This window comes from Nomia melanderi, chromosome 5 (genome assembly GCF_051020985.1).
Source record: "Nomia melanderi isolate GNS246 chromosome 5, iyNomMela1, whole genome shotgun sequence".
NCBI classification, from domain to species: Eukaryota; Metazoa; Arthropoda; class Insecta; order Hymenoptera; family Halictidae; genus Nomia; species Nomia melanderi.
Window position 1 is genome coordinate 8,767,528 of NC_135003.1, and position 17,120 is coordinate 8,784,647.

The 17,120-nt window shown below is 42.7% G+C and overlaps 1 protein-coding gene across 3 annotated transcripts in view; it reads right to left on the bottom strand.

The window, feature by feature from the left end:
- LOC116430945 (uncharacterized) overlaps nucleotides 1-17,120 on the bottom strand; it is a 211,816-nt gene that overhangs the window by 139,174 nt on the left and 55,522 nt on the right. Inside the window, exon 1 of one of the 3 annotated variants that reach the window (XM_076367636.1) lies at nucleotides 9,568-9,755. The exons of the other annotated variants lie outside the window; for them this stretch is intronic. The gene's annotated coding sequence lies outside the window, so the exon portion shown is untranslated. Of the gene's footprint in view, nucleotides 1-9,567; nucleotides 9,756-17,120 lie in introns of those variants that run through there. 3 annotated transcript variants of the gene reach the window in all.

Here is a 17,120-nt window from a genome sequence, read left to right on the forward strand (position 1 = left end):
TTTGATATTTATTCCTGGTAATATTGGAGATCACTGCGATCTCGACGATACTGTTCGTCATGATCCTGTATCAACATTATAGAACAATAGGATAATTCCCATAAACTGTAAAATATATTATATACTTTCTTTATTTGATTAAACCTAATATAATAATCGTTATATTCCTTTTTAAAAATATAACAGAACGTTTATCATTAACTCGTTATTAAATATTTATCATTTGTCTATTAATAATTAATAGACTTCTAATTAATAGTGTTGCAATTTTTCTACATCGCCGTTTCTTATTTATAATCGTTTTATCGCTGAATGATGGTAACTATAGAATTCTTTCAGTAACTTCTCATTTTTCGCAAGAAGTTCTCGCGAGGAATTATCGGCAAGGTATCAGAACAATTTTATCTGTCTTACAGCACAGACAGTAGTGCAAATTTCAATCGTGCGTTACACAGATACGTACTGCCATTAAACCTGTTGCGGTTACCGGCGGGTTTCGGGTGCTCCTGGAATAGCTTTATCGTGTCTCGTCTCGGACCGTGCAGTTTCCACCCGCGAGATAACACTATCCGGCGAGTCCGTAAGATAATCTTATTGTTGCCGTATATCTAACTATTGTTACGGAAGGTAGTTTACGCGAATCTTTGATACATGTATGACTCGGCTTGCTGGGCCATTTTGCACGGTGAGCTGACGCACTCTGATAACGTGACTCGCTGTTCCCTAGTTTGTTCAACGTTCCGCTCTAGTAAATGACGATTTATGCTCCTCGCCGGTTACGACCTAAGTTTTTCAGTATTTAACAGAATTCAATGCCGCGCGGATTTCTGTGCGTTTCATATAACTAGCGAATTTTAACGCATACAACCATGAATGTGAAAATAAAATATAGAGTGTAAAATGCAGTTCAATATATTGTTACTTTCAATGCAAGCGCAGCAGAATCATTCACGAAAGAAGTATTTTTGTAATTTTTACGAAATACATCAAAGAAGTATTGTATACTTCATTCGTAATACGGGCGAATATTATTCGTAAGCATCAATAATTACTAAATAACGAATAATGTTGAAATAAAATCGATGTATTTCGGATAAGATTATTTTTATGAATATTAACCATATTTTCTTCGAGACAAACAAAACCAATTAGAATGCCAATTACCTCAAAAGTTATAAATTATTGATTTACTAATGGTTTAGATTAGCGATTACAATTTAATTGGAAACTGTAACGCGTGTAATCGATTCGCGAGTAGTAGCTTTGCGAAGCTCCTTCCCTTTCATTACACCCGTTAATGATCTTTCAATCATGAAAGATTACATCACCCCCTAACACGATCAGTAATCTGAATGATTACCGCCGCCGTTCAACCGCCGATGATGTCCAACTGATAATTCTAGCCGTTGATTGGCCACCGGCCAATCCAGTATTTATAAACCTACACGCGGCTACTCGAAGCTGAAAATTTGATTTTCCGCGAGCTGCAGGTGTGACGACACCTTGTAGAATCTTGGACTTGGAACGGTGCCGCGTCTCCGAAAATACACCTGTCCCAGAACTGGAAAACGCTCGGCGATCAAATTTTCAAATCGAGCCAACCGAAAATCGATTCTTCCCGATCGCTCCCAGCTGATTCATGACGGAACTGTTGTTTACTCGGTCGAGCAATCACGCTTAATTCGCGGTTTTCGGAAGTTAATGAACGCTCTCGGTTTCAAAGTAAATCGAAACCGGGATTGGAGATTCATTTAGGGCGCAAAAGGCGAATAAAAATTAATTCGTTGCCCGAGTATACCCAAGAAGATTGAAAACAGAATAATTGTGTTAATTTTGTAAAAAAAAAACGCACATGAACAGGAATCGATTTATTAGAAAAAGTTCAGCATAAAATACAGGGAGTTGAGAAGATTTCTCATTTTACAAGGTTTTCTCGTTCAATTTACGTTACTTTGTTAAAGAGCCTATATTTCGAACGATTGAGAGATAAGGAATTGAAACGAATAGCGATACGATAATGTTTTAACAAATACACATTGGTAATGTTTAAGAACAGTGGAGGACGTAATATTCGGAGATCTTTCAACTAGTTTTTTGTGGCGAACGAATTCTATGTAGAAGTTCCCGAAATAGCGCGGAAACGTTTGTAAACCGTAAGATCATCTTGTGTATTAATAAGGTAGTTGTTGATAGCAAATTCATGCATAAATCAACGGAGATGTTTTTAGCCAGCGGCAGCTGTTCCGCTTCTCCGTCGATGATCGCACGAAACAGTTTACTCGCGGCATTAAGCGTAACGCGTGATTACGAGTTACAACGCGATCTTGATTACAGATTAATCGTGGCGCGGCCATTCCCTGATTTTTTGTTACGCCACTCCTTCTCAATTTTCTTCGCGATTATCGATAATTATCGTGATGGATAATTTGCTGATTACGGTATGAAATAACGATTAAAAATATTGATTCGCGCTTTTTCACGTCCGCCCGATGAAACAGTTAAAAGTCACTGTGACAAATGCCAGTAAATTGATAAACAAAAAATTTAGAGAAAACGTCGAAAAAGGAATTTAATATATTTCACACAGTAATTACACTATAAATTAAACGATCAACCGCAGTCCAAAGAAAGGAAGGAGAAAAATGGTAATCAAGTGCCGTTAAACAAACCGGAAGCACTCAGTCACTACTATACATATATATATATATATATATATATATATACATACCATTATACGTATTACATACATCTCGTGAAAAGAGAATGCAACAGCAAACTCCCAACCTGAACGAAGAATTTAATACGTGCGATGCTGTAATTACACCGTAGAATACACATTCCGGCAAGCGGTGGATCAAGGGAAAAAACGAAAACTGGTTGTCAGCGGCCACTTAGCAAACCGGAAGTCTTTGGGCGCGGTACGCGATTCCAGGCAACTTCAAACAACCGTCACTTATGTCAGATAAACAAAAAAGCCACCAATAGAAAATTTCGATCCGAAAAGGAAGAACTGATACGTGTAATACTATGATTACACTGTACAATCTGTTTCGATTCGCAAAAGAATGAGACGAAGAAGAAGAAGAAGAAAAAGACGACGATGATGAAAGAAGTATAGTCTTTGAGAGTCACTTAAGATAACCGGAAGTCCTCGGGCGTCGTACGGTATTCCAAGTTGCTTCGAACAACTATTACCCGTATTATATAAAGAAGAAACTCCGGAGGAAAATTTCGAATGTAAAGGTGGAATTTAATATGTGTTACGCGGCGGATTACGCTGTAGAAAGCGCGGTCCGACCGGTCGCGGGGGAAAGATAGGGGGGAATAGTCTGCGAAGGGAGGTCCGGAGAACGCGACTTACGCGCGATGCGTTTAACGACCGCCGATAAAACCGTCCTCGACACTGAGACGACACGTGACGGGAGAGTCCCGCGTGGAAGCGGTTAAAGGCGTTCGTTCGGATCAACGGGGCGGGAGAGCCCGATCACCGCGGTCGATAAGAAATCGCTCGGAAAATTGGCTTATTCCGATCGAACGGCCCCGCCGTCTCTCTCTCTAATGCTGACAAACGACTCTGTCGGAAGTGCCGAAATACCCGCGCATACCGGCCCGCAAAGTGGCTGCTGCTGTTCGATATATCGGGGGAGAAGGACGCCAAAGGACTCGACGTCGATCTTCTGCCCGGTGATAATGGCCGCCGTTAATCGGCGGAACGTGCGCTGTCGTGCACGGGACACGTGCCGCTCGTTGTCTATCTTTGGACACCATCGGTGGTACTGATTTAGGAGTTTTAGAAAGGTTTCGGTTGAATACTCTGGTTTCCGGATGATTCTGTTACAGTATTTGACAATGAGCACTATTAAAAGAAAAATAGAAATTATTATTACAAAGATATGAAAAGATAGCTAATTGTAAGTTAGTGTGAATATGTTTGTTAAGTGTATTTTAATTAATGGAGCATATTTAGATTTTTAGTTTATTATTTTAATATAAACTTGACATTGGTAACATTCAGAAGAAGTGATCGGGAGTGCTCTAAACGGATAATACTCATCTTTAGTATGTACCTGACTATGTTTCTGTGTCAATGATTAAACGTGTACACAAGACACAACTTAGCTGTAGCTTATTTTTGTGCATTCCTACCAGTGGATAAGGAAGATACGAGAATGCATGAGAGAGGAACATGTCCAGAAGCATTACGGAAAGAAACGTTTTTTCCGTTGTAATGAATTTCACTGATGACAGGGAGCCGAAGATATCTGGTTCCAGAGATTGGTGACAGGTCGCAGGTTTGCGAGCTAATCCAGGCGAAGGAAGAAGGACAAATTGTACGCGGGCGAAGTTTACGAGAAGCGTAAAACGGCCGTAAAGATCTCGCGAGTGCGTATTAATACCCCAGTGTATACAGTGTTATCGTGCCATTATGGAAATTCATTAATGCCCCGTCCGGAACCAGGCATTCTTCGAGGATCACCAACTTCAGCCACTTAGATACAAGATGATTTACGGCCCACTAAACTGTTATCATCGCGACCGATATATTGAAACTTCGCGTAGGAATCGTGGAGCCAATGGTATAACGAGGCCCGTGGCAGTAGATCTCGCCACCGTATGTTTGACATTGATGATCAATGTAATTAAACGGCTTATAAATTCTAAACAAGCTCCTCGTGTATTTAAAATGATATTTACGACACGGGATTAGAAATACACGGCAAGAGTACGAATAACTTAATATCTAGTATTGTATTCGTTGATGAGAATATATTAAACGGTGTTACTCTAATTGATGGCGGAATTATCTTGTTAGATGGTTTATGACTGGTGAAAGATTGTTCATAGATTATAGTCCAATTTGTCGAATGAATAATTGATTAAGATACACGAACACCTAATCCTCGTAAATGAATAACCGTGCCACGAAAGTGAATGCTGCGCGGATTCGAAATTAGGGGTGCACAAAAGGTTATATAATATTATACTCAATTTTCGATATTGCCGGGTGAAACTGATATTGCAGATTCGCCGATATCGCGATAGGTACTATTAAAATGCACTAATAAAAGATAATTAAAACAATACGAAAGGGGACGAAGGTGTAAGATAGTAGATACTGTCAAATTTCTCTTGCATCAGAAGCTAATTAATAATCTCCGCAGTCCCGGATCGTCGTAATTACAAGTATTGCATCGATCATCGTGTACTGATAACGCACACGGTGGATGAGTAGCAGGAACGATCATTTTCCCGATGAAATTAAAAACAACAATTACGTATAAATTGGACTGGATGAACCAGATGGTCGGAATCAAAAGCACCTGCCTGATATTACAGAAGTATTAACGAAATTGCTACATAACATATACTCCATTATATTCCCCTGTTTACACAAACCTTCAATTCCTTTTGAAACAATTATTTGATCAATCATGTGAAATTAGGCACTGGATTCTACAGAGTGAAAGGATTCGTATCGATCTTATCCAACTTTAGAGTCCGAATCAAGTAAATCAGAGACCAACACAGAGAGCCAACCCATGGATAAAAGGGAGTATTTATGGTTCTAGACAAGTCTAGACTATCCTATTCAGATGCCATGAAAGGAAAATTGAGAGTCCATCAGACTGGATGGCCGCTAAATCCTCAGAGATCGAGCAGTTTATCACTGATGGGATCCTAGGGTCATGGTCTCGGGACGAAGTCTCCAGTGTATTAGCTAAAAGAAAAGTTGAAATCTGGTAGGTCCGAAATTGGTCTAGTGTCTAGATTATCAAGTCTAGATGTCAGATGTCTAGAGTCTGGAAAGTTGCTAGAGGCCTAGCACTGACGAGATTCTGGAGCTACGGTCTATTTTAGTCAAAGCCTTCAAAACCACAAATGCTTGTAGTACCTATTAGTTCCAATAAAATATGTTTATTTCAGCATATTTGTATCGTTTGAACGTTTAGCGGTCCGGCTATCGTGAAGATCTAATATTTAGAGTAACAGAAATTTAAACCTCAACGAATGTTCATACGGTTAGACAACTATTACGCTCTACGATAATTGATGTTTAATATTCTGATATATATTTCTAACTGAATATTCTGGCAAACTGTATGTCAGTATTACTTCCGCGTGGAATTTACTAACGATGGATGCCGTTAAATATGGGATACGAAGAAGAATCGGATTACACTATAAAAGAAGACGGAAAAGCAGTAACCGAAGCGTGGTACTCTCGATACAACAAATGGGACTTCCAGTCGGTTGCCTGTGAATAGCCCCAAAGCCCGGGGCCTTAAGGTCCTTCGTGGCTCGATGAAAAAACAACAAAGCGTCTCTTCCTAACAATAGCGTGCCTCGGATTCAGCTTTTCTATTTGTGTTTACAATAAAGAACACTGAACCGATGGAATTTCTCCCTCATGGCCGGTAGAAGTGACTAAAACGATGCTGACGTACCGGAATCTCGTTGAAATTCTTTGCATTACAAATTTCAAAATGGATTGCATCACTATCTACATAAAGGCGTATGAAATGAAATATAGGTGTATAGGTACCTAGATTCCAGTTTCCAAAAGAAAATGAAGAAACAAGTGAAACTTCGCAATTTCGCCTGAAAAACGTCAATTTTTCCTTCAATACTTACAACGCTCACCACAATACCTGGAGGAAAATTCTTCTCTACCAGGAAAAAAAGAAAGAAAATATTTGAACCAAATTATCAAATATTAAAACAATTCAACTCCATTTCATAACTGAATTCACTGAATAAAACAGGTATCAAACGAAATAAACTTTCAACTTAATAACTCTCAGTAACCCTAAATGGCAACGCGAACTTTAATGGGTGGCTGGCTCCCTATCGCCTAAACTATCCGATCAACGAACGCGTACAGCCGCGGATACTCGTCATAAATAATCGTCACAAAGGTAAATTCCAACAAAAAGGAATCCGAACCGAGTGACCTTCACCACCCCCGGAATACTTTCAATGACCCTAAGGTTCTCCGCTTCCACGGAACAAATACCCATCATTGCCACAAGAGCAGCTCGAGTCACGGATACGGCCACGGTAAAGCCTCCTACACACGTTGAAACATATTCCGATGCAAGCAATTCTTGCAGGCATCTAATTAAACATTCGATTCACATTACCAATTGTCCCTAGTTTGACGCGCGACGCAGATGTTGATTACTTTGCAACTTCACTATTATTATCAATAATAGGAGCTTTGTTGATTATAAAAGTGAAGAAATTAAAGAGTAAAAAGAAGTAAGAAAAAAGGCGGTTAATTGAAAGAAACAGATTTTCCAATTCCAACTTATCAATACAGTTAAAGACGAATGGATGTAGTGATTATAGAAATTACCATTATTCATTATTTATTGAATAAAATTCATCCACAGATTGAGAACCCTGCGAACACATTCTTTGTCAATTAACACAGAATTCTGATTCTTGTATCGATACCAGTTGCTTCTGATCTCTATTCGCCGATGCAGAACTACATAGATCATAGCAAGTATCATGAAACCTGAAAGTCAGTTAACGTTTGGGCACCGTGCCTCGGAACGAGGACGCTGGTCCTCGATGATTCAAAGACAGCCCACGCTCATCTTCATGGTAGCCGGACCGGGTTGCGCAACCGGTAGAGAAACTTTTTTCTTAAATCAATTTCAACATGTCTCGCGAAGAGATGGAGAGGAGGTAGACTCGTAAAACCCACGCGCGACCAGTTCAACGGTTTCCTTCACTCTAATTGAGACCGGCGGCAGGTAACGATAGGCGGAAAAAAACCAGCGAGGAAGAATGAAGAGGTAAACGGCACAAAAATGGGCAAATAAGAAACGGTCCCCGCCGCCGCAGAGATGTATAAATACATATATACGGGGTGTCACGAAAATATGCGGCAAACATTTGTATTGTCTTCTACTATGCCTGAAGAACAAGTAAGTTCAAGTAAACATAGCTTCGAAAACTCTGTTTTTTCGAAATAATTCGTAAAATGAATAAATCTAGGGATAAATTATTTATCTATTAACGTCTTGTGATTTCTTCCATAACCACGCACGCTACAACTACTTTATGGCGAATAATTTACTAGGAAGAAAGAGGAATAATATATTTGCCTTATATCTACAATTAACTCAAAGAGTAACAATTCATACTAGAAAAGTAATAATATGACAGCTTCACTAACTTCAGTTCGAAATTTTTGTCATTGCATGACACGACATCTTAAGATGTTGATACAAGTATTGAATAAGTTTTAAATATTTCTAAAATATTTTGTCAAAATCAAAAACTGTCTATCTGTAGTATAGGGAGAATTTTCGGAGAAATGTTCATTTGATCTTTTTTCTTCCTTAGGCATAGTAAAACAAGATACCAAAATGTGGTCGTCTATTTACTTGACACCCCGTATAGGCACGTATAAACACACATGCCGGTATTCGTTGACCGTGCCGCTCATTGCCAGGAATGACTAGCAGATACCGTTCTGAAGTTCGACGCGCGTTCAGGATACACAACCAGGATGAACGTCTGGCAGAGATATAATGAATGATCGTTATTAGGACGTCAACGACGATGACTGCGGACACCGCGGTAGAGGGCGATGCCTGAACAGGTAACAATGAACCATCCCGGTCTCGTTCCCCGGTTGGACAATGACGTTTTCTCCGATTGAAATCGATACGGTTCTTTCGAATCTCCGAGCGAAATTCGGAGACGACTGACGTGCGAAACTGGATTCCGGATTTGTACACGGGCGATGTTCCTTCGCCGGAGTAATTGACTCGGAGCTGACTGGAAGTCGAGTGAATTGGGAGGACTTGGGATTTAAATGAAGCCGGGTGAATGGGACCCGATCAACAATCGGCGCGGAGCCCGATGTGCAAAATAGACTGGCTAACGAATTGAACTTGGAATTGAATCGGTGTTTAATGAACGAAGTAGATGATGACGAACGAAAAACCAGTGTGTAAATGTTTCCTCTAGCTGAACGTTTATGTAAATCGAAATTCCGATTTATTTCAAAATTGATCTTTCTTTGAGTTGAAATTGGAAAAAAGGGGATCGACTAATGATTGAAATGTAATCGAAGGAAAAAAATATATTTTGAATCGATTTAATTTTTGAGCTTATTTTGGCGATGAATGGGTAGCGCAAATAACGAATACAATGGTTTGTGAATAAGTTTGTGATTTCGCGAATAAAATATCAAATATTGTCCCATTAGACAACTGTGATTTATAGTTTTATTCGAGGAATTTAAATGGAGTATCTCCGCATACTGTAAACTCTAATAGACACGCTAATACTTCTCGCAATCTGGACGTTGTAAAATCGATACTTCTTAAATTACAATGACGGTAAAAACATACTTTCATTAGCGAAACGAACTGAACATCTTACTCGAGATTGTTACCGACAGATACTCCAACCTTCCCTTCGTTATCAGAAGTGGTACCGTATAATTTTATTACATCCATCTGATGGTGCATTTCAAGATGCACTTAACGAGGTAAATGAAGTGCACTTTAGGTTGATTTACTACACACTCTAGTCAATACTTACGACAAATGTAATGGAACCTAGTCATCGTCTAGGAATACGTTATTCCTTTTAATGAAATGATCCAGTTCTTCTATTTGTCAGTGCGAGAAGAAAAAGGAACGCCCATCCGAATTACTTTCTTCGTACTCCATATAAACTACACACATGATTCCCGTTCCCTCGATCTCGGCAAATAAATTGTCGCTGACTGTCGCTCGCTTATGTTACTTAACACGCCATCTGAACTCGAATTTTATGTAAGAGGCACGTGAACGTTCAAACCGTTGTCCTTGAGGATAAAACTTGATCAAGAACTCGGCGATGCCTGTTTTGCCGCGGCCGGCACAAAAAAAGGAGCCTTCTAATTATTCCCGGCAAGAAACACGTTGGAAATTCATCCGGGGCCGGAGAAAAAAGACGCGCAGATGACTAAAAACCCTCATTAATCCGAATCCATGTATAATGCTTCACGGGAACATTATAAGGTATCTCTTATTCGCATCCAACGTTTAATCCACAAGCCGGTTAAATAATAACATAATTAATTATGCAATTAGTTTACAAAGTTTCGAGCAACGCTCTCCTGTTTGCGCGAGGAGGGATAAATCTTCCCGCTTTTGCTCGTTTTCCGTAATGAAAGTTTCAATGTTCCTCATATTTTCGTTCTACCGCCGTAAGCGGGAAATGTACACTTAAAAAATTCCCGCGAAAAATATGTGTATGGTATCAACAATGCAGTATAAGATTATAATTAACACTATCAATAACCCTATCGAAAAATAGTTCCCCCATTTAACTATAACACGATTCCACGAGAATATAATCAAATGTCAATATTATTTATGCTAACAAGTAATTAATTTCACAATATAATCGACCGAACCGGATATGCTTATAAAACAAGAGTAATATAATATATTCCTCACTTCCGATTAATCCTAACACTACACTGCAAATAGAAGTATCTCCCCTAGGAAGACGGAGAATGAACTAAACAACACAAGACTTCATTACTATATCCACAGTAATTTCCATACTTTTCCATGATGTCGCTAAACACGAAATCAATTAGCTGACGTCCTAATTTTCCACGGCAAAAAGTCGACACAAAATCCCGCGCGTCGTTCGCTATCATTTAACGTGGCGGCGGTGGCCGGCCACGTAAAATAGCCATATCTAACATTTATCAGGTGACGTGCTCGTTCTAGTCTCGTCAAGATCCATTTGCGGACCAGGATGCAGAGGAGCATTACCGTGTCGCGATGTCAAATACTAACGGCGGAGAAGCGAGTGGTGTCATTACCGGACCTCATAGCGGCCCGCCGCGTCTCACCCCCATCCCCCCACCAGCCTCGTCGTCCGTGCACCCGCGCCGACCCGCACCCCCGGGCCGTATTTCTCCGTTGCGGAACGCAGAACAGTGAACACCGACGCAAACAGGTTGATAGATCTTGATGGAGCACCGAGAGCCTCGGCCCGGCTATGCTAAATACTGGTGCCGCAATTAGACGCGCGGTGTAATTCAATTAAACGCAAAATAAATGCAGCCTCTCTCTTAATAAAGCTGCTATGCGGCTAGTCGAATTTGTTGCTCGAAAGAGAGTGCGTTTCTGTCCTGATTTAGACCTTATATGTAACATGTAAAATGTTCGCGTTTCGATGTAATTGTATTATTGAATTCGTGTCAAGCATGTGCACTTCCTGCCAATGGAATTGTATAATGTTAAAAAATCGTTTGGATATTAGAAGGATCGAATGATTTGATAAATTTGATAGATCCTTAATAGACACGTGTCCTTAAAGGCAAGTGTAACCTTAGAAACAGAACATAAGGCAAACCCCGCAATATAAACAGAACAATAATAAAAAATATCCTTTCCCCTAATTAAAAAAAAGAACACAAAATTCCAAACAATCCTAACACAGAAATGTTCCACCGAACAGCACTCGCGTTTCATCATTAATTTGCGTCACCGGAATCCCCTGGTATGAACGTGGCCGCGAGAATCGTGGCGGGCCGCAGCAAGAGTCTGGGGTGGGCGAGCTCGAGCTACGGATCGACGGGAAGAACGGCGCAAAAGGAAGAAGCGAAAAAAAGAAGACCGCGCAGAAGAAGGAAACGAGAGTGTCTGTGAAGAAGGACGGCGGGGAAAGGAGGGGAGAGGAGTCGTCGTTGGAGTGAGACTCGGGGGTTACGGGGGTGGGGTGGGCTAAGACGTTGTCCTGCCAACAGGTGGTAGCAACCTCACACTACCGGGCCGCGCTGCTTCAGCCCGGCAGCTCAACCCCTTTTTCACCCTCCGTGGCAGCAACCACGACGATAACCCGCGGCGACACCCGATAAAACGGGCCGTAGAGAGGGTTGGAGGTCTTCTACGATGCCGGGATAAGTGGGTCGTGGTCGGGGAACGGAAAAGAAAAACACCGGAGGGATTATCGGCCGTGGATACACCCTCCCAGACCCCATTCTTTCTCTCTCTCTCTTTCTCTCTTTCTCTCTCTCTCTCTCTCTCTCTCTCTCTTTCTCTCTCTCTTTCTCTCTCTCTCCTCCCCCCCCACACACTCTCGCACTCTCTCACTCTCTCACTCACTTTCTCGAGCCAAGCCGCCCTTTTAACGAAAGAAACTTGCTCTTTGCTAGCAGCACGTGCGCTGGCTATGGAGAAGACGAGACGCGACGCGACGCGACGAGACGTTCACGATTCTCGGCTTGGATTCTCCACCAGTGGCGTGCCTTCCACAACCGGGACGCTCGAGTGGCCTGTATTTTGCGAGCGAGGATTTTGCGGTCTCCTGAGGAAAGGACACACACACCCGCTCTCCACACCTCCAAAGTCGTTCCGCTTGTTCCACTGGCAGTCACGTCGCGGCGAGGCTTGCCGTTGCCCGACCGAGGGACTCCGTCGAGCTGGAAACTTGACCGTGAGCACCATTTTTTAAGTGGTGCCCGGGTCTCCCGACTCCCTTGCACACCATCGTGACAGGATAACAGGGTGGATTTGAACTGGAGAGGGAAGATTTCTTTGAATCTGTTGTAGTGTTGTAGATAAGTGATTTGCGAATTGTTGATCAAAGCAAAGAATGTTATTTTGATTGCGTACCTCTGCGGAAGTTTTGTAATTTTGTTATTATTATTTATCGAGAAGCACATTTTTTTTTTTTTTTTGTTTAATGCTTAATAGTTGTTCGCGTGAACAATTTGAACGGATTGAAAGACAGAATCCTACTGTTTTTTAATGTAAACGACGAAAAGGTTCACGAACTGATATTTAGATAAAGAGAAATAATCTGTTTTCATACAATACGTCACTGACAACATTTCGCTGTTATAGTATCTTAATTCAAGAATCATTCACTGCGCTTCCGACGCGAGTATGCCGAGCCGAAGAAATGATTTCGTCGGCCGTGCAATAATTTCTTCCAATTTCACGGTGGAGGGTCACGATCGAATGGCGTCAATGTAGCAGATTCTTATTAACAGCGGAACCAGTCGTGTTCGAAGAAAGAAAAAGAGGAGAAGAAGGAAGGCTCACAGGCTGTTCTCGGTTTATGCGGCCGCATGGCTGCAATGGAACCCTTTGTGAGCCCCGGGGGCCCAACAAACGGGCCTTTGTCCTCCGTTCAAACGGGAACGGGTGGGGGGACGTCGAGGGGAGGGAAGGGTGGGGGGCAGCGTAGAATGGAAAACGTCCGCTCGAACAAATCGAATCTATCGTTTGTTTAGTTTCGCGATTTCAAAGGCACCCCTGTGCCGCTGCTACCAATTTTGTTAGTTCAGTTGCTCTCGAGTGTTTTCAAACATGACCGGCCGTCGCGAACGTTCCTCTCTGTTTCTTTCTCTCTCCAATTTTTTCCGTCGACCGTTTTAATTGTCGAAGATTACCGTAAAATTTGCGGCGGCGGCGACGGCGGCAGCGGTGGCGATGTTCGCGGGAATCATTTTTTTCATGGTCCTCGAATCAAAAAGCTGCAGAACGGAATCGAACAAGGCAGAGAGTATCCAGTTTAATCTTGTAGCCCGTTGCGACGTGTTTTATTTTCGCCATTAATGTCGCGCGTTCGTAACTATAACTGTTATTGCGTTCTAGATATGGGACACGATGACCATTTATGTTTGAATGTCTATAAAAAATATTCGAGTTTTGTACGTCTTGATAAACTTTTGTGGATACTTTTGAAGGGTGCAAAACAAATAATAGAAACATCTACGAAATCATCTTGTATCATTGAACTGATCTTCATTCTGCGTTAAAAGAAACTATAATAAACCGATTTTCAATGTTGGCCTGAGTTGCAAAAACTCTGTTTAATTTTTCACTTCGAAGTACGATCAAATCGTAAAGATAGAACATGTGACGTTTATATAAACAAAGATATTAAAATCTAAATAGAATTACTATTATTCGTAACAACAAAAGTGTCTTATATTCCATTGCCACTTTAATGATATTGCCACAACATCCAGAAATACTCACGTACACGTCTCGTCTCGTGATTCATGAGTGAAACTCATTAAAGAATGATTCCCGTCGGCCGGGGCACGCCGCGAAAACGCCTGCTAATCAATAAACAGCTTCCAGGGCATCGGATGCATCTCGTCCGTTACCAATATCGTAATTGGTTCAGCGACGATCCGGATGAGAGCAGATGACAGAGGGATGGGTCGGAAAGCGGGGAGGCTCGTTATACCAAATAAAAATCGAAGGAACCCAGGAGCGAGGAGGCAACAAAGAACGAGTAGAGGGAACCGTCGTCCGCTTAATTCATTCCGCGTTTTATTAAATGGCGAAAACATGGCCGCTTTGTGCTCCGGTAATAATTCACATGGGTTCATTGTTCCTGCTCGTTAAGATTTTCCTTTGAGGCGACCGAATCTTTTGCATCGGCTCGCCCTCCAATTTAATGGCATCTTCGTTAAAATTATCGCGACGCGGAGCGACCGACTACCCGGCCGGCCGCAAGAACAACATTATCAGATCTCTTCTTGCGGGGACCAGACCGACGAAAGTCCTTTTCCAAGAACTATACGCAACCGGCGAAACCTTGCTCGTCGTTCATTCTCCTCTGTATCTTGCCCCAGTGTTTTTTGTTACCGCGATTCCTAGCTTTTCTGACAACGTTCCTAGAAACGCGGACCTACCAGTCGGATTAGGCGCCATCAGGCACCGCAACATTAAACGGCCACGGCTCATCCCGTTAAATATTCATTGCGAAAACCCGCTGAACATGTAACCTTAAAACTGTCCAGCGAATTTTCAAGCTGGCTTCGAACGTTCGGAGTCCTAGCGAAGTGGAAATATTCACGTAGAAACTAGCTTTCTTTGTAACATCTTTATCGGTATCTTTATCAGTAGTATTTAAATATAGTCTGCTTAACCGAACGTCAGCAATGGTGGCAAGTATTAACATGTTGTAGTCAATTGAGAAAGTATGAGATAAGAATGAGTTATGAGATGCTAAAATTTCTTGATGAGAAATATTGTAACGTGACAAGGAATGATACATTCCGAAATTCATTTAAAGTAAACACACAGTGTAGGAGTAAAAAAATTTTAAAAACGAATCTATAATATAAACGAGAAACTCCACGTGTCTACGAATACATATAACGATAAGAAACAGTGTAATGAGCCGGCGTATTTCAAACGGGACGATAATTCCCGGGATTTCTTGGTCGGTTACGCGCACGGAATGACGCCGTCGCTGTGCGACTCGGTTCCTGGGTCGAGTTCAAGGGTTTTGAGGTGAAAACGGGACCGTGATTCCGAGCACAAACTGGATCGACGGGTTCCTGACTTGACGAAGCCCTCGACCTCCGACCCCCGGCTCATGGAAGAGGTCGAGATGAAGTTGCAGGATCGTATATCGTCGGTTCACTTGCAGTAAACCGACCTTTCGCCCCCGCGCGATCCCCTCCCTCCGCCATCAACCCTCCTCTTCTTGCCGCTCCTTTTTACCGACCCTCTCGCCACTCTTTCTCTGTATTGATCTCTACGAAGCAGTTTACGTGGCTCCGCTTCGCGATCAGGGCAATTCCGAATCGATCGACTTGTAGGATACACGAAAGCGATACGCCTATTACGTGCGCCAGAAGTGTCAAACACTTGGCGTTATTTTGTGTGGTTTGCCTTCCATGTAAACGTTCCCTGCATTGAATGATAAGAATTCTTGTTGTCTTCAAAAATTGAATCTTTACACCTAATTATAAACTTCAATTTGAAGCTTTATACGTAAAACTCGACATTAGATGATTTCATAAGTTATTCCCTCCATAAAGCACACTAAACTTCAAACAATCGAAGCATAAGATTTTACTCCACAATTTGCTTCTCTCCGACGAAATCCACACTTAGCACCCGATCCTCCTCAAAAGCAACCAATCCCGAGGCAAACAGTACAGCTCCTCGGCTCCCCCGAGCTAACCGTAGAAAGTATCAGAAGCCAGGCCAACAATGACGAACTAAAAACAATACATGCTCCCCAGAAAGCGAAGCCGAACAGTGCTGGCAAAGCCCCATTGTAACAAAGTTCCCGATCCGTGGAAGAGGCTCCGCCGATTGCCAGGTATCTCGGCGCGGTATCCCGCAGATTTCTGTTCCCAGCGTTACTGCCGCGACAGAGACAGTCACGCAACGGGGAAAAGATTAGAACGTCCTCGTGGAAGGCCTTCTATCTTCCAAGGAAGAGAAAGGGACCGCGGATCGATGGTACACGCATCGGGAAAAACGGCCAGCGCCGGGAATCAATAATCGAAGTTAAAACATAAGCTCGGCTCCGATAGCTTCTTCCGTGAAGCGCGACGGCAACTTTCACGTGCTCCTATTGTCTCCCGGAGAACGGAGAGAAAGGTATCTCTGTATAGACTCTCCTTTTCCCTCTTCCTCTGTCTCTCTTCTTCACTTTGTCTCCTTCTCAACCTACCAATGTACCGATGCTCGAGGACCAGGAAAATTCGCAGGCATCCCCATTTCGGGCGAAGAGCGCGTCGGTCCATGCCCGTAGAGTGCTCGCCTCTTCTCCCGCTCCTCCACCACGAGAAGGACGGACAGAACCAAATTGAAATGTAATGTACACCCCTCCAGCCTCCCTTGCCGTCGATCGGCCGATCCCCTAGCCGTGAACGCACCGTTCCCCTCCCTCGTCCCAACCGCTCCGTTTCCAGCACACCGTGCCCTCTCCCTCGTCCTCATCCTCTTCTTCAGCCGCCACCCCCGTCGAACCTGCGGCGCGCGCGACCCAAGATGCCTCGTTGTTCCGGCATGGAAAGAGGCTCGGCTGGTATAAGTGTAGGTGATTTACTGCTCAGGGCTTAATGGAGGCTGTTTACTGCTAATTAAAACGAAGCCCCGGTTTATACCGTGTACACCGTACCGAAAACCGATTCCACGGAATCGTGTCGCTCTGCCTCGGCCCCGGCTCCTACGGTTCCGGGCTTTTCAACCCTCTCCTCCCTTCCCTCTTAGGTTCGCCGGGAGTTTCGGGGGATGGGCGGACACCGCGACGGGGGATTGAGTTTGATGTATATGGAACAGTTACTTCGACGAAGTTCCAGCGAGCCCGGATGAGAGGGACTG